The sequence below is a fragment of the Macaca fascicularis genome, chromosome 13, assembly GCF_037993035.2.
Source record: "Macaca fascicularis isolate 582-1 chromosome 13, T2T-MFA8v1.1".
NCBI lineage: Eukaryota > Metazoa > Chordata > Mammalia > Primates > Cercopithecidae > Macaca > Macaca fascicularis.
The window spans coordinates 46460818-46479952 of record NC_088387.1 but is presented as its reverse complement, the minus strand read 5'-3'; the positions used below and the strand labels follow the sequence as shown (position 1 = coordinate 46479952).

The following is a 19135-nucleotide window of genomic DNA, read 5'->3' as shown; positions in this document are numbered from 1 at the left end:
TATTACCTTGTGATGTATGTGATCTCTGTGACCCACACCCTATTCGTGCACTCTCTCCCCTTTCGAAAATCGCTAATAAAAACTTGCTAGTTTTATGGCTCTGGGAACATCACAGATCCTGCCCCCAGACATCCAGCTCTAAATTTCTCTCTCTTGTGCTCTTTCCCTTTATTTCTCAACCCAGCCGAGACACTTAGGAAATAGAAAAGAACCCACATTAAACTTCAGGAGTGGGTTCTCCCAATAAGGGTTAAGAAACTCACTCATAATCACAAAACTATATGAAAACTGAACAACCTACTCCTGAATGACTTTTGGAAAAATGAAGTTAAGGCAGAAATCAAGAAGTTCTTTGAAACCAATGAGAACAAAGAGACAAGGTACCAGAATTTCTGGAACACAGATAAAGCAGTGTTAAGAGGGAAATTTATAGCACTAAATTCCCACATCAGAAAGCTAGCAAGATCTCAAATCAGCACTCTAAGATCACAGTTAAAGGAACTAGAGAAGCAAACAAATCCAAAAGCTAGCAGAAGACAAGAATTAACTAAGATCAGAGCAGAACTGAAGTAGATAGAGACATGAAAAATCCTTCAAAAAATCAACAAATCCAGGAGCTGGTGTTTTGAAAAGATTAACACAATAGATGACTATCAGCTAGACTAATAAAGAAGAAAAGAGAAAATAATCAAATAGACACAATAAAAAATGATAAAGCGGATATCACCATTGACCCCACAGAAATACAAACTGTCATCAGAGAATACTATAAACACCTCTTCATGTAGAACTACAAACCACTGTTCAAGGAAATAAGAGAGGACACAAACAAATAGAAAACATTCCATCCTATGGATAAGAAGAATCAATGTTGTGAAAATGGCCATACTGTCCGAAGTAATTTACAGATACAATGCTATTCCCATCAAACTACCCCTGACATTCTTTGAAGAACTTTTAAAAACTACTTCACATGGAACAAAAAAGAGCCCATAAATTTAAATTTCATGTGGAACCAAAAAAGAGCCCTTATAACCAAGACAATCCCAAGTGAAAAACAAAACAAAACAAAACAAAAAAACAGAACTTGAGGCATCATGCTACCTGACTTCAAACTATGCTACAAGGCTACAGTAACCAAAACAGCATGGTACTGGTACCAAAATAGACATATAGACCAGTGGAAAAGAACAGAGACCTCAGAACTAACACCACACATCTACAACCATCTGCTCTTCAACAAACCTGGCAAAAACAAGCAATGGGGAAAGGAATCCCTATTTAATAAATGGTGCTGGGAAAACTGGCTAATCATATGCAGAAAATTTAAACTGGACCCCTTCCTTACACCTTATGACAAAAACCACGTGATTATCTCAATAGATGCATAAAAGGCCTTTGATAAAATTCAACACCCCTTCATGCTAAACCACTTAAACTAGGTATTGATGGAACATATCTAAAAATAATAAGAGCTATTTATGACACACTCATAACCAATATCATACTGAATGGGCAAAAGCTGGAAGCACTCCCTTTGAAAACCTGCCCAAGGAAAGGATGCCCTCTCTCACCACTCCTATTCAACATAGTACTGGAAGTTCTAGCCAGGGCAATCAGGCAAGAAAAAGAAATAAAGGGTATTCAAATAGGAAGAGAGAAAGTCAATTTGTCTCTGTTTGCAGATGACATGATTGTATATTTAGAAAACCCCATTGTCTCAGCCCCAAAACACCTTAAGATGATAAGCAAATTCAGCAGTCTCAGGACAAAAAATCAATGTGCAAAAATCACAAGCGTTCCTATACATCAATAATAGACAAACAGAGAGACAAACCATTCACAATTGCTACAAAGAAAATAAAATACCTAGGAATACAACTTACAAGGGATGTGAAGGACCTCTTCAAGGAGAACTACAAACCACTTCTAAAGGAAATAAGAGAGGACACAAACAAATGAAAAAACATTTTATGCTCATGGATAGGAAGAATCAATATTGTGAAAATGGCCATACTGCCCAAAGTAACTTACAGATTCAATGCTATTCCCATCAAGCTACTATTGACTTTCTTCAGAGAATTAGAAAAAAAACTACTTTAAATTTCATAGGGAACCAAAAGAGAGCCTATATAGCCAAGACAATACTAAGCAAAAAGAACAAATCTGGAAGCATCACACTACCTGACTTCAAACTATACTACAAGGCTATAGTAACCAAAACAGCATGGTACTGGTACCAAAACAGATGTATAGACCAATGGAACAGAACAGGGGCCTCAGAAATAACACCACACATCTAAAACCATTTGATCTTTGACAAACCTGACAAAAACAAGTAATGGGGAAAGGAATCCATATTTAATAAATGGTGCTGGGAAAACAGGCTAGCCATATGCGGAAAACTGAAACTGAACCCTTTCCTTATGCCTTATACAAACAAGAACTCAAGATGGATTAATAACTTAAACATGAGACCTAAAATCATAAAAACTGTAGAAGAAAACCTAGGCAATGCTATTCAGGACATAGACATGGGCAAAGACTTCATGACTAAAACACCAAAAGCAATTGCAACAAAAGCCAAAGTTAACAAATGGGATCTAATTAAACTAAAGAGCTTCTGCACAGCAAAAGAAACTATCATCAGAGTGAACAGGCAACCTACAGAATGGGAGAAAATTTTCACAATCTATCCATCTGACAAAGGTCTAATATACAGAAACTACAAGGAATTTAAACAAATTTACAAGAAAGAAAAACAAAGAACCCCATCAAAAAGTGGGCAAAGGATATGAACAGACACTTCTCAAAAGAAGACATTTATGTCATTTATGCCAACAAACATGAAAAAAGCTCATCATCACTGGTCATTAGAGAAATGCAAATCAAAACCACAATGAGATGTAATCTCATGCCAGTTACAGTGGTGATCATTAAAAAGTCAGAAAACAGCAGATGCTGGAGACGATGTGGAGAAATAGGAATCTTTTACACTGTTGGGGGGAATGTATATGAGTTCAACCATTGTGGAAGACAGCGTGGTGATTCCTTGAGGATCTAGAACCAAAATACCATTTGACCCAGCAATCCTATTACTGTATATATACCCAAAGGAATATAAATTATTCTACCATAAAGACACATGCACACATATGTTTATTACAGCACTATTCACAATAGCAAAGACTTGGAACCAACCCAAATGCCCATCAATGATAGACTGGATAAAGAAAAGGTGTCACATATACACCATGGAATAATATGCAGCCATAAAAAAGAATGAGTTCATGTCCTTTGCAGGGACATGGATGAAGCTGGAAACCATCATTCTCAGCAAACTAACAAAGGAACAGAAAACTAAACACCACATGTTCTCACTCATAAGTGGGACTTGAAGAATGAAAACACATGGACACAGGGAGGGGAACATCACACACTGGGACCTGTCAGGAGTAGGGGGCATGAGGAGGGAGAGCATTAGGACAAACATCTAATGCATACAGGGCTTAAAACCTAGATGACAGGTTGCTAGATGCAGTAAACCACCATGACACACGTATACCTGTGTAACAATCCTGCACGTTCTGCATATGTATCCCAGAACTTAAAATACAATAAAAAAAAATTAACTCCAGATGGTTTAAAGATTTAAATGTAAAACACAAAACCATAAAAACCCTCGAAGAAAACCTAGGCAATACCATTTAGGACATGGACACAGGAAAAGATTTCATGATGAAAACGCCAAAAGCAATTGCAACAAAAGCTAAAACTGACAAATGGGATCTAATTAAGCTAAAGAGCTTCTACACAGCAAAATAATCTATCATCAGAGTGAACAGGCAACCTACAGAATGGGAGAAAATGTTTGTGATCTACCCATCTGACAAAGGTCTAATATCCAGAATCTACAAGAGACTTAAACAAATTTGCAAGGAAAAAAACAAACAACCCCATGAAAAAGTGGGCAAAGGATATGAACAGGCACTTCTCAAAAGAAGACATTTATGCAGCCAACAAACATGAAAAAAAGCTCAACATCACTAATCACTAGAGAAATACAAATCAAAACCATATTGAGAGACCATCTCACAACAGTCAGAATGACTATTATTAAAATACCAACAAACAATATAAGTAAAGAAAAAATAGATGCTGATGAGACTGTGAAGAAATAGGAATGCTTTTACATGGTTGGTGGGAATGTAAATTAGGTCAACTATTGTTGAAGACAGTGTGGCGATTCCTCAAGGATCTAGAACCAGAAACACCATTTGACCCAGCAATCCCATTACTGAGTATATACCCAAATGAATATAAATCATTGTATTATAAAGACACGTGCACATGTATGTGTATTGCAGCACTATTTACCATAGCAAAGACATGAAATCAACCCAAATGCTCATCAATGATAGACTGGATAAAGAAAATGTAGTACATATACACCATGGAATACTATGCAGCCATAAAAGGGAATGAGATCATGTCCTTTGCAGGGACATGGATGAAGCTGGAAGCTACCATCCTCAGCAAACTAACAGAGGAACTGAAAACCAAACACCACATGTTCTCACTCATAAGGGGAAGCTGAACAAGGAGAACACATGGACACAGGGAGGGGAACAACACACACTAGGACCTGTTAGGAGGTGGGGGATAGGGGAGGGAGAGCATCAGGACAAATACTTAATGTATGTGGGGCCTAAAACCCAGATGATGGGTTGCTAGATGCAGCAAACCACCATGGCACATGTATACCTCTGTAACACACCTGCACGTTCTGTGCATGTATCCTGGAACTTAAAGTAAAATTAAACAGAAAAAATTTTTTTTAAAAAAATTAAAAAGAAATTTTAGTAGATTACAACGAAAATACAACCCTGGAATGTATTTCCAGGCACATTATGCAGATTCTGCAAATATTTGTTGAACTGAATTAAAATCTTCAAACCTAAAATTTTTTACTTTTGTGAACGCAATTTCAAAGTTTTTCTAAGTCTATAAGAACTCAGTCATATACACACAAACATACAGAAAATATTGAGTTAATCAGGTAAGATGTAGCCTCAGACAGGCAAAACTCAAATTATTCCTGAAAAGTTTTCTAATTCTTTCCAACATTTCAATATTCTTTTGAATTTTGAACTGTTTGTAATTTGTTTTTTGCTTCCATGTTTGCAATATAAATGAAAAGTAACACACAACCTATTGTTGAATTCTTCCAAGAAGCTTTGGATAAAGAATCTGGAGACTATTTTGACATTTTCTTTGAGTGTAGACATCTTTGAAAATTTTCAAATTAAAGAAATATACAAATAAAAATATTCTATTAAAAAACAAAGGTAACCACTCTTGGCTTTTAAAATAGTCACTGTGCTTTGCTTCGCAACTTTATCACTTACTAACATGTTCCCTATAGATGAAATTTGCCTGCTTTTGAACTGCAGTCATACAGTATGTATTCTGATTCTGTCTTCTGTTTAACATTCTTTCTGAGATTTAACAATTTTGTTACATGCCAGCTATAATTTATTCATTTTCATTGCTGTAAAGTGAACTGTTGTATTCATGAAATAAAATATATTTATCTATTCTAAAAAGAAAAAAGAAAAAAATCACACCACCAAATGCTAGCAAGGATGTGAAGAATCTGGATCACCATTACATTGCCATTGGTACAAATCCTCTGGAAAATAGTTTGCAATTTCTTTAAAAACTAAGCATGCATCTAGCATATAATGCAGTAACTGTACTCCCAGAAATTTATTACAGAAAAATGAAAACATATATTCACACAAAAAATCTATACACAAATATTTATAGCTGCTTTATTCATAATAGCCAAAAATTAGAAACAACCTAGATATTCTTCAATGGATAGATGGGTAAACAAACTGTGGTACATCAACACTACTGAATACTACTCAGCAATTGAAAACAAATGAACTATAGATACACTCAACAACCTGGATGAATCACCAGAGAATTACGATGAGTGGGAAAAAAACAGCCAATCTCAAACGGTCATATAGTCTATTTCCATTTATAAAATATTTTTTAAACGACAAAATTATAGAAGTGGGTAACAAATTAGTGGTTGCCAAAGTTAAGGAGGAGATGTGGCTCTTAAAGGGCAACCTGAAGTTTCCTCGTGGTAAGGAGAATGGTTTGCATCTTGACTCTAAAGTCAATATCCTGGTTGTGATACTGTAAATTCATTTTCAAGATTTTACCACTAGGGAAACTGGATAAAGGGTACATGGAATCTCTCAGTATTGTTTCATACAACTACATGTGAGTCTACTATTACTTTCAAAGAGAAACTTTAATTTAAAAATACTAAATTAGGCCGGGCGCGGTGGCTCAAGCCTGTAATCCCAGCACTTTGGGAGGCCGAGACGGGCGGATCACAAGGTCAGGAGATCGAGACCATCCTGGCTAACACGGTGAAACCCCGTCTCTACTAAAAAAATACAAAAACTAGCCGGGCGAGGTGGCGGACGCCTGTAGTCCCAGCTACTCGGGAGGCTGAGGCAGGAGAATGGCGTGAACCCGGGAGGCGGAGCTTGCAGTGAGCTGAGATCCGGCCACTGCACTCCAGTCTGGGCGACACAGGGAGACTCTGTCTCAACAAAAAAAAAAAAAAAAAAATACTAAATTAAGAAAACTGATTGGCATAGTTAAGGGAGAATGATGAAAAAAGCCTCAACCATGATGGAGTCAGTATCAATAGAGAAAGAATAGACTCAAAATATATTCAGAAGGAATAATCCACAGACTTGAAGTTGCCTGTGAGCTCTGCAGCCTTTATGGAGCCCAGAGAGGGGTGACAGTCCCAAAGGAGCCTCCACAGAAACAGATACCTACAGGTCTGAGCACAAAACCCTGGGAACTCTGATACTTCACCTGCCAAAACCCAGAAAGGAAGGTCTGGAAAATAGCATTAGAGAGGTAAGAAGATAACCAATTAGAAAAGGAAAAAACACCACAGCAACTCAGAACCTGAAGGAAGGAGTGCTAGGAATGTAGGAATAGCTCTCCAGAGAAGAAAATCTCTCCCTAGCTGGAAAATACTGCATTTCATTCATCTAAGATGCCATCAATTGGAAGATATTTTTATACCACAAAGGCAGAAAACAAAACAAAAATCTGCCCATTGAATCAGAACACAGTGATTTATCTCTTAGAATTTTTACTTTACGCTTATGAAATGAGCTCTTTTAAACTTATTAGTTAGACAGAGTTTTAAATCACATATCACTCATGTATTTTTCTAATAATAAGAGTACTATATGCTTATTGTGAAAAACAAACATTTGAAAAAGGCTTATAAAAGTATGGTGAAGAAAACTAACACAGCTCACGCTTCTAGAGTAGATTTTCTTAATCTCAGTAATATTGACATTTTGGGATAGTTAATTCTTTGCCATCCTGTGGGGTCCATCCTGTGCATTGCAAGACGATAAGGAAAATCACTGGTCTCTACCCACTAGATGCCAGAAGCATTTCACTCCACTCACGAAATCCAAAAACTATCTTCAGTCATTGTCAAATGTCCCCCGACAGAAAAAAAAAGTATCTCGGTTGAGAATCAATGTTTTAGAATATAGAAAGTATTGCCATTTGCACTTTGGTTATTTACTGCCAGATTTTATGTTTTAATGATGTAATTGTAAATTCTAAGGTCAGTTCAGCCTCCTGCCTTTATTCTCTAATAGCACATCAGGGACATCTATGTTCTTATGGACACATCATGGCTTTCTGAACCATCCCCCAGCATTAGAAATTAAGGTTGTTCCCAATTTTACATCATTATGAGTAATGTCATGGTGACCACTGTGCACATGAATCGTTTTCTGTAATTCCGATGATTTCTCTAGAATACGTGTCTCATAATAGAATTAGCAAACCAAACAGCACTGAGATGTCTTTAAATTGCATGAGTGGGATGTGCAGGTAGAATACAGGGGCTAGGAACACAGTGTCCATTATTTGCCTCTCAAAATATGCTCCTGAAGACAAATGGCATTCCTTGAGCTAAAATTAAAACAACAACAACAACAAATCAGCCTTTCTCCAATTAATCAAAACTTAACTGGATAGAACTTCTAAATTTTAATTTTTACATCCACTAAATATCTCCTAATCTTAGGAAACTGCCTCTTCTTGCTACCAATGAGACCTAGAAAATATCAAATGATCAATTTAAAAACCTGTATTTTTGGGGGGCATAGGAAATGTATTTTCATTAAATTAATACACACGCATTTTGTCAATCATGACCTTAAATTTACCAAATCTGAAGTATTCTGAAAAGAGTATCCTGACTTCCAGGTGCTCCTGACATGGAAGCAATTTAAAAATTACCCATACAAATCTTTTGATTTGACATTTATTTTATTAATATAATGGTATGTACTCATCTAAACATGGCTATGTTGCATCGAAAAGAAGCCAATATGAAAAAGAGACCATGGGAAAAGTCAAATACAACGCAAGGAGCTCTTGCACTGGCTGATGGAGCAATCAAATGTAAATGCCACCATCATGTGATCATCAGCAAATGCTGCCAATGGATGAAAATAAATCACATTTCTTATATGTATTTGGCCTTGAATGCAATTTTGTGAATTATAACTTGATGCACTTTCTCAAAATGAGATAGAATAGAATCGTGCATCGCATAGAGTGAAGGTACGTATTGTTTTCGAAACCTTTTCTCAACTATATGAGATATGTATTCACATATATACACATGCACACACACACAAATATGTATATGTACTGTGATAAGATGAAACTTTTTTTTTTTCTTACTGTGGGTCTCAGCCAAAAATATTTCAAAGTCATTGATCTAGAAGGCAAGAGATGGTTATGTCCGTACAGGTTCTCCAAGAAGCAGACACCAAGATAGAATTAAACATGCAGAAGCTTTATTGTAGAAACAACTGTGAAGGAAGGACAAAGAGAGAGGAGAAGGCAGAAGGAGCCATCAGACTGTGATGTGGGCCTAACGCCTGAAAGAGGGGAGGATAGGAAGGCAGATTGAATAAAAAGAGCCTTAGACTGTAGTGCAGCAGATAGCCTTGGTTAAACTGATGGGAATCCCAGAGCAAACTTTGTTATTTAAGGAAGTCTGGTGTTGGGAAGAAATAGTCCGGCAAAATTAAGCCCCCAGCCCTTGGAGGGTGTAGCCTGGACATGAAAGCCAGCGAAGACCCTGATGTGCAGCCTTGGAGACTTTCCACACCTGCACTTCTTGCAGGATGTTCTTCAGAAGGGAGATCTTTGGGTGCCAAATGAAGGTAAAGGGAGAAATTGTCTCCATATCTTAGGTCTTTCCCTGTGGTTTTTGCATGTACTACAGTTAAAATAATGTATTCTGAAGAAACACTCCTTGGGTTCAAATCCTAGCTCCAAAGCCAGGACTCAAGTGAGGCAAGGGAGGCCCCTAGGGCAGCCAATTTAAAGAGGCTCTTACTCCCTGAGGAGCACATGCATAAATTTGGGAGTGAGACATCGTCAATATTGCAAGCCAGGCATCATTAAAACGTGAAAAAGCAATACATGTTGGCACAGATGTGGTGAAAAGGGAATGCAAATTAGTACAGCCTCTATAAAAAACAAAATGGAGGTTTCTCAAAGAACTGAAAGTAGATCCACCAATCCCACTACTGGGTATCTATCCAAAGGAAAAGGAATTATTATATCAAAAAGACACCTGCACACATATGTGTACTGAAGGACAATTTACAAGTGCAAAGTTATGGAATTGACCTAAGTGCCCATCATCCAATGAGAAGACAAAGAAAATGTGGTATATATACACCATGGAATACCACTCAGCCATAAAAAGAATGAAATAATGTCTTTTCTAGCAACTTGGATGGAACTGGAGACCGTTATTCTCTCTCTCTCTCTCTCTTTTTTTTTTGAGATGGAGTTTCACTCTTGTCGCCCAGGCTGGAGTGCAATGGTGCGATCTCGGCTCACTGCAACCTCCACCTTTTGGGTTCAAGCGATTCTCCTGCCTCATCCTCCTGAGTAGCTGGGATTACAGGCATGCACCACCATGCCCAGCTAATTTTCTATTTTTAGTAGAGATGGGTTTTTCTCTATGTTGGTCAGGCTGGTTTCGAACTCCCGACCTCAGGTGATCCGTTGGCCTTGGCCTCCCAAAGTGCTGGAATTATAGGCATGAGCCACTGCACCCAGTCAGGAGGCCATTATTCTAAGTGAAGTAACTCAGAAGTGGAAAATCAAATACCACGTATTCTCACTCATAAGTGGGAACTAAGCTATGAGTGTTCAAAGGCATACAGAATATTATAACGGACACTGGAGACTCAGAAGCAGGAAGGATGGGAAGAGGATGAGGGATGAAAAACTACCTATTGTGTACAATGTACATTATTCAGGTGATGCGTACACTAAAATCCCAGACTTTACCACTATACAATTCATCCGTGAAACCAAAAACCACCTGTAACCCTTAAACTATTGTAATAAAAAAAAATATTGTGGCCCAGGAATCTCACCCTAGAGCCAATCTTGCCTAGCTGGGTCATGTGACTTTGAGTCAGTTACTCACCTCCGTTTCCTCATCTGCAAATGGGGAATATGAGAATAATAGACCCTACTCACAAGACCAGTGTGACAATTAGGTGAGTTAATAACTATGGACACTCAGGACAGTGCTTGCCACATAGGAATGATTATGTGAGGTTGACTGCTTATGCAATAATCAGTTTTATGGTTATATTTAAAATTCAGACTTTCAGGCACCATCCTCCCTACCCAAAAAGTTTTGATCCAGCTGGTCTGGGATGGGGTGGAAGAATCTGTCTTTGCAACATGTTCCCTTAGTTATTCCTGTGCATGCTCAAGTCTGAGAACTGCTGTCCAGCCTCTCCTTGGTGAACACTTTGTTTTTACCACTCAGCCACTTGCTGCTCATCTATCTAAACATTTTTTTCAAGTACCACAACATAGGCAATGAAGCCAAATTTTGCCAGGTACACTTTCAGAGCAAAGAATGTTGTGTGTATTGGGGGAGCCCAAGGGAACCAGGGTCCAGCCTCATCATGACATGACCGTGGCTGAGTCAAAGCCACTTAATTCCTTGGTAAGATAGCCATGAGAGGTGAAAAGTCGTTGGCCTAATGTCCCTTCCCAGCAGGCATGCACAAGCTCTGCATCACTGTACTCTCATTTGAACTGAACTCTTCTGTCTTCTTCTTCTCACATATTTCTCACCCTCCCCGTCTGACTCTGAGACCTCCTTGAGAATGCAATCACTCAGCTATTCATGGTGCTCTGGATCACATCAAAGACCAGTTTCGTGAGCATCACTTTTCTTTCATATGTAGAGATCATGATGTGCGGCATGAACACCTCCAAGCTGACTGGCACTGGGCCCCAAACATGCACTGACCCGCAGCTTTGAAGTCTATCATTCTGGAAACGCAGCCTGGGAGAAGCTCACAGGTGCAATTTCAATAGGGAATTGTGGGGGATAATAGCTTCTGATTGGGATAAGATCCCACCCATGTCAGAAATCAGCTGCGGCATAATCAACAACTTTGTATTAAATGACAGCACACTCAACAGTTACCTTATATTCTGAAGGAATCAGTTTAATGTGGAAAACACAAGCCAGAAAGCTAAAGAAATGGAAATGTTCTGCCTGATTCTCAAAAAGGGGCTGGTTAGAATAAAAGCCATTGTTCCAAACCCAACCTGAGACGGAAGTTGCTGGGGCAGGGAATGCATCTCAACCTGGCCATCAGTTGGAACTGCCCTCCTGCATTCAGTCCACGTCATGGAGTGCCCGGTATGACCTGGCCCTTCACCCAACTCAGCTGGGTGGTATTGGCCTTGATAGGCAGTGCTGCTATCCCTAGCAGTTGTTGCTATGATTTATTGAGTATTGACTAAATGCTAAGCACAGTATTTTACATATTATCCCATTTAACCACCATGACAACCCTAGAAGGTGGGTATTATTATCATTACATAGATGTAGTTGCTGAGGCACAGAGAGAGGCTAACTAATATGCCCCAAATCACAGAGTTAGAAAACAGAGGGTCAAGGTCTATGTCCAGCTCCATCTGGCTCCAGAACCCCTATTCTGTTTTAAGGAGATGCCTTTGAACAAAATCGGACAAAAAATGTGTGGACTGGCTCTCTCTGATAAATTTCAATATGCAGCTGGAGAAGGCATCAAACATATAAGATACAAATTAGGGGTGGGGAGTCAGTTTTGAAAAGGGCAGAGCACAAATTCTGCAGAAGTAGAGAGAGCATCAAAGTGAGAGAATAATTTGTACGGGTAGGCATAGGTTAGAAAGGGTGTCTTGTTGCTGATCTATCTTGTTATCTAAGCAGGACTTGGAAGACTGTAAGACCTGGGACTTGAAACTAATCCCATCTAAAAGAGTGGTGGGCTTTAGGGACCAGATTCAAATGGGTTATTAGCAGACCGTGTATGGCCTTTCAATGGATGGATTTATGCAGTGTCTTCCCTAAAGAGATGCAATACAAAGAAGCAAGGTGAAGCAGGTAGATATGGCAGCCTAAGAAAGTTGGTGGCAATTGGATGTTCCTTGAATGGTGGACCACAGGGATGATCCACCAGGAAAGTTGAGAAGTACTGTAATTTGAGTCCTAAATATGTGCCAGGCCCTATTCTAAGCACTACATGCCTTACCTTTTTTAACCTTCACCACAGCCTCTCTGATGTAGGTTACTATACAACCCTATTTGACATATGAGAAAATTGAGGCTCAGAGACAGGAGCTTTCCCAAGTTCATGCAGCTAAGAAGTAGTGAAATGAGGATTCAAACAAGATATCAAATGATCTAATTATTGTCCTCAGATTTCTATTAAGTCCTTGATTTAGGTTTATTTTGGTGCCTAACCCAGACGTCAGGAGGGTTTTTATTACCTCTAGACTCTGAACTAGACTCTCTTTAGCACCTGACGATGATAGTCACCCCATAAAATAACATTTTGAGTGTTAGGATACATGGTATCTAATCTCATCTAAGTATCCACATTATAATCACTTCCACACTCTTTATCCATCTCAACCATTACTCAGTGCCTCATTCAACCAAAACCTTTTACTCTTTTTCCTACATTCTAGGCACTATTCCAGGCCTTACAGACCAAAGATGAATAAGACAGAGAGGCAGAGAAACAGGCAAATGTATAAACTCAGAACATTCTTGTAAATAACTTTGGTAGAAGCATTAAAAGATTTGTGTGTATATGTGCGGGGAGAGAGAGACCCAGAATGCCTTATTTAAGAGATGCAACTATGGAAACCTAGCATCTCAAGTTTCACTCCTGGACCTTGTCATCCTTGTCTCCATTCTCTTTCCGGCTCCAATGTGCTGTGCCCAGCCTTTCCCTTTATCCTCCAGGTCTCACATTTACTTCAGTTCCATTCCAGTTCTTAAATTCCTATTGCTCCTTTGACCATATAATGTCCAAATTCACTAATAAGTGTTGGAAATGATGTCTACCTTTTTAAATGAAAGGCCTATTTCATTTTCATGAAGGAGGTAGAAAACTGTGGCAGGAAAAGTCTGTATAGCTTGTTCTAAGTTAAGGAGCATGTGTTTGTGTGTGTGTGTGTGTGTGTGTGTATTTGTACTGTTAGCTAATTTTTATGAATGGCCTGCTAATCAGTGCAAAAGTTTCATGACTACAGAAATACTTTTTCATTGGCTCTTTAAAAAGTACTAATAACTCAAGACATTTTGCCTCCTTCTCAGAGATGATTGTGCAAGTCACTGGCCAACAACCAAAAAATCAAAGTATCATTCCACTGGTACTTTATCCACTTTCTTTGACTTACCTAAACAAAATCTGTAAGAAACATGTGGTCACAACACCTAGAAAAAAAGTGAGAGTGATCCCAGTTTTATGATTAGTGTGTTAGTATAGAGAGCACAATTTTTAGTGCTTCATTTCTCAGCCATATCTGTAAGGTGTGCATGTGCAAAGCAAGACTTTATGCTAGAGAGATGTGGAGGGTTGAGGGGGTGGGAGATCTGGCACGTTCCTCAGCCCATGCATGCTTATTGATGCACAGACCTGATGATGCTGGCAAGCAGAATCCAAGCACTAGGTTAGCTCCATGTATTTGGTGCATGATAAAGCAGAGTTGAGTGAATAATTCTCAGTTTAAACCCTCTATCCTTCTACCTCCTCCCTTCTCTATGAAATGATATATAGCAATGAGGTAAATAGGATAATACACAGCCTCTTTATGCATGTCAGCTGTAATAGTTTTCTACTGTGTAACAAAATGCCCCCAGAATTTAGTAGCTTAAGACAGTTTCTGCAGGTGAGGACTGTGGGAGCAGCCTGGCTGGGTGGCTTGACTCAGTGTCTCTCATAAAGTTGGTATTGAACTCCTGACTTCAGATGATCCACCTGCCTCAGCCTCCCAAAGTACTGGAATTATGGGCGTGAGCTACCATGCCCAACTTCTCATAAAGTTGGAATCATCTGAATACCTGATTGGAGCTGGAGGACTTGCTCTCTAGGTCATCAATGGTTCTTTGTCAACTGTGAGCTGGAGGCCACAGTTCCTGTTCTCATTGACCTCTTCATAGGGCTGCTTGAGTGTCCTCATTACATGGCAGGTGGATTCTCCTGCAAGCAATTAATCCTGGAGAGAGAAAACAAGGCAGAATCCTCAATGATCTCAGAAACCATACACAAGGAAATCATATACTTCCTCTATATTTACATTATTCACATACAGCAATTACGATATGATGTGGGAAAGAAGGGCAAGGATACCGGGAAGTAGGGATCGCTGGAAGCTGGCTAGCATCAGTTTCTGTGGGATTGTTCATTTTTTGTCATGTAAGCTAAATATGGGGATGAGTGTGAGTCTCACAGCTCAACATTGTTCTGCTGTGGCATATGCTACAGTCAAATAAGAATATAAGATGTATTTCTGGTTTATTGATTTCAGACTCAAATTTAGACTATAGTATTTACCATCTTCTATCTGTATATTTTTCCTAATTTCTATTCTAAACTCCTGCTGTTTTTATGGCATTATCTACAGATGACCAAACCCAGAGTGTACCATTCTTGATAATTCCAAATTTGATAGATGTCAAAATATTGGGGAGATTAGATGCCCCCCCGCCAAGAAATAGAGTTCTTAGTCCCCATGAAAGTTCTGAACTAATTAAGACCAAAAAAATCAAATAAGGGTATGCAAAATACTTTATTTCTGAAAGACTGATACTGGGAAATGCTATTTCTATCTAAAGGCAAGTAGCTTGCCTGATATTGAATTTCAGCATTGAAAGACCCATCTCCAGAGTCCTAGGTAGCCCTGGACCATCATAAGCCTCCTTTATGGCCTGCCTCTATAATATGGAATAAAGAAATAGAGTAGATAGTGTGCTCTCAGTAGACAGGCCCACTTGCAAGAGGAAAAAGAGGAAATAAATGGGCAAAGTTATGCCTTCTTAGTTTTCCATACAAACTCATTTAACAGTAAAATCACCATACCTTCTATAAGATGAAAAATGAGCAAAGAGAAGCCAGGAATTTTATGCTAACAGGGATCTATCATATACTAAGAAATACCAGGTGTAATTAAAAAGCCATATACTCCTAATAACAGATGTTTAAAAGTAAGAAATATAAGATTCTGCTTATGGTATATAAAACAAAGCCTCTACCAGGCCAATACTTCCTCAGATATCAACTAAATATAAATAGCAACTATTGAAGGCATTGAAGAGTGAATAAAAGTAGGAATATTCTTGAAGAGAAACAAAATTTGGAAGAAGGACAAATTAGATAATTTGACTTATTTATTTTCAAAATAAGTTGTGTGTTTTCTATCTTTACAGTTTTTTTAGCCTGAAGGTGGCCACAAGGAAAGGCTAACACTTTGATAGAAAACTGCAATCCTTCTAGTCTGAAGAAGCACAGTCTGAAGAAAATAAGAGGAAGGCAGAAATCTCAGAAAGGAGAGAGCTAAAGTAGGAAGGATACAATTTATGTCTAAAATCTGCCCAAATCTCTGAAAAAACCCTGAACCATATAAGCATGAGACAGAGCACAAGAATAATAGCTAAAAATGAAAGAACTGGACTTGTATTTGAGCTATTATCAAGAGACTGAGTTTGCAGTATGAATTCAAACAAGTTAACCACCTGATAAAACAAGAGAAAATTGGCATTTTGGGAGACATGAAGTAGAATCAACAATATGATAGTCACAATATTCATTATATAATCCAAACTTCTTCAACATATGAAGAGTAAAAAAAAGTGACTTCTTCTAAAGATAAAATACAGTCCATGGAAGACTGCATCAATAAAAATGATTAAAAAAAAGGCCAGGTGTCATGGCTCACACCTGTAATCCCAGCACTTTGGGAGGCTGAGGCAGGCAGATCGCTTGAGGTCAGGAGTTTGAGACCAGCCTGGACAACATGGCAAAACCCTGTCTTTACCAAAAATAAAAAAATTAGCCAGATGTGGTGGCATGCACCTGTAATATCAGCTACTAGGGAGGCTGAGGCACAAGAATTGCTTGAACCCAGGAGGCAGAGGTTGCAGTGAGCCAAGATTACACCACTGTGCTTCAGTCTGGGTGACAGAGAAAGACCCTGTCTCAAAAACAAAGCAAAACAAAAATGATAAAAATAAGAACCAAAGGAAAATTCTAGAACTAAAAAATGTCATATCTAAAACTTAAAAATTCACCTGGTAGGCTTTATAACCAAAAGGAAGTGACAAAGGAAGGAGACAGTGAACTTGAAAATAAATAAGTCAAAGGATCTAATTTGGAAAACAAAGAAGAAAAATATTTTTAAAACAAGTAATGTAAAACGGTTCAACTCACGTGTAGTTGAATTTTCACAAGAGAAGAGAAATTTGGAGAGAAAAAAATATTTGAATAAATAGTGGTTAAAAATTTCCCCAATTTGGGGAAGGATACAAATTTAAAGATTCAAAAACCTCAATAAAATACAAGCAGAATAAATGCTGAAAAACCTAACGCACGTTGCTAGCTACATTATAGTCAAAGTAATAAAAATCAAAACCAGAAAAAATTGAAAGCAGCCAGAGAAAAGTGACACATTACATCCAAGGGAGTAATAATTTGAAACCACTAACTTTCCATCAGAAACTGTGGTAGACAGATGATACTGGAACAACTTGAAAGTGCTAAAATAAATTTTAAAAACAATAACAACAACTGTCAACCTAAAAATCTATATTCCGAAAAATATCCTTCAACAATGAGGGCAAAATAAATATGAGTCAAGGAAAAAAAACTGAAAGAATTTATTACCACCTTTACTGAACTACAAGAAGTGCCCAAGAAAATTCTTCAGGTTGAAAGAAAATTATAGAAAATAGAAACTCAGATGATTTGGAAATAGTCAAGAACCTCAGAATTGGTAAATATACACCAGAAATGTCAAGTATGTGAACAAATGTAAGAAACTATTTTTCTGTTAAAGTAAAAGCTTTCTTATATATTATACATTGTATTCATGGACTAAGATATCACTCTATGCCTCATAAATATGTACAGTTATTATGTATCAACTAAAAATAAAAGAAAAAACTCTTCTCTAAAAAAAAAAAAATATGACCTAGCTAGCTTCACTGGGGTATCTTACCAAACATTTATGGAAGAGATGGTACCAATTCTATAAAATTTTTTCCTAGGAAGTTGAAGATTAGGAAATATTTTGCTACTTATTCTGTGAGGCCAGCATTACCCTGACACAAACCCAGAAAAAGAAAAATGTACTAGAAGAAAAGCTAATTTTCCACCTATATTCTTGAGGGATATTCTTAAAGAGAATCAAAATTCCCTTCAGATGACCACACCCAGAGTGTACCATTCTTGATAATTCTGAATTTCATAGAGGTTGAAATATTGGGGGGACCCCTCAAGAAACAACTCTTAATTCCTGTAAAAGTTTTGAACTAATTAAGAACAAAAAAAAATACGTAAGGGTGGGCAAAATACTTTATTTCTGAAAGAGTGATAGTAGGAAATGATATTTATATCTAAAGGCAAGTAGTTTGCCTTTAGGGATATTCCCTCAAGAATTTAGGTGAAAATTTTTAAGCAGACTTTTAGGCAAATTGAATTTAAAAATACATAAAAAAAGAATCATTCCTCATGACTGTATTAGTCCATTTTCACACTGCTATAAAGAACTATCTGAGACTGGGTAATTTATAAAGAAAAGAGATTTAATTGGCTCCCAGTTAAGCATGGCTGGGGAGACCTCAGGAAACTTACAATCACGGCAGAAGGTGAAAGGGAATCAAGGTACATGTTACTTGGTGGAAGGAGAGAGAGAGCAAGTGAGCGAGGAAGTGTCACACACTTTTAAACCACCAAATCTCATGAGAACTCACTCACTATCATGAGAACAGCATGGGGGAAATCTGCCCCCATGACCTAATCCCAGAAATGCAACATTTGGCAAGAGTACCACAGAGGTGATATGCTCTTCTCAATGCATCATGTCAGAGGAAATATGATGTTAATAAGTCTTATTACTGGTGATGCTAGCCTGCTTACTTGTAAGGTAGTGTCTGCAGGGTTTCAATCTCACAAAATTACTATTTTTTTTGTTTTATAATAAGTATGTACTTTAAGACTGTGCAATTATCTTGTTTCTCATACTTTCATGCAATGATTTTGACACTGATCTGTGTATCTTGCCTATAACAATTATTACTGAGGTATTTTAGTGGTAGTTTTTTTATTTCCCCCATTGCTGCTTCTACATTTATTAACTGGAATTAAGAAAGAGCTGTTCCTTTTTCACCCACTTATTAAGTTACTAAACTATTTATATCAGTGAGGATTCATGAATGGTTTCTTATCCTGTGAGTTTAATAAGCCAGCATTACTCTTATTTATTTATTGCTCTTTTTTTCAACTATGGTCATTGGGAGATCTTTCAGGCTTATTTCTGCCCTTTTGATGGGCCTTCATTCTTTATTAAGCACTTCTTTATTTTATGACCCACAGAGTACTCCAAAGGAATCTTGTGTTTTCTCCTTCCCCAGCCTAGCAATCAACTGTTTCTCCAAGAAGTCCTT

At 37.8% G+C, this 19135-nt stretch overlaps 1 long non-coding RNA gene across 1 annotated transcript in view; it reads right to left on the bottom strand.

The window, feature by feature from the left end:
- LOC135966798 (uncharacterized) overlaps positions 1-14669 on the bottom strand; it is a 100420-nt gene extending 85751 nt beyond the window's left edge. Inside the window, exon 1 of the long non-coding RNA XR_012421755.1 lies at positions 14537-14669. This is a non-coding gene — a long non-coding RNA (uncharacterized lncRNA). The remainder of the gene's footprint in view (positions 1-14536) is intronic.
- Positions 14670-19135: the final 4466 nt, after the last annotated feature.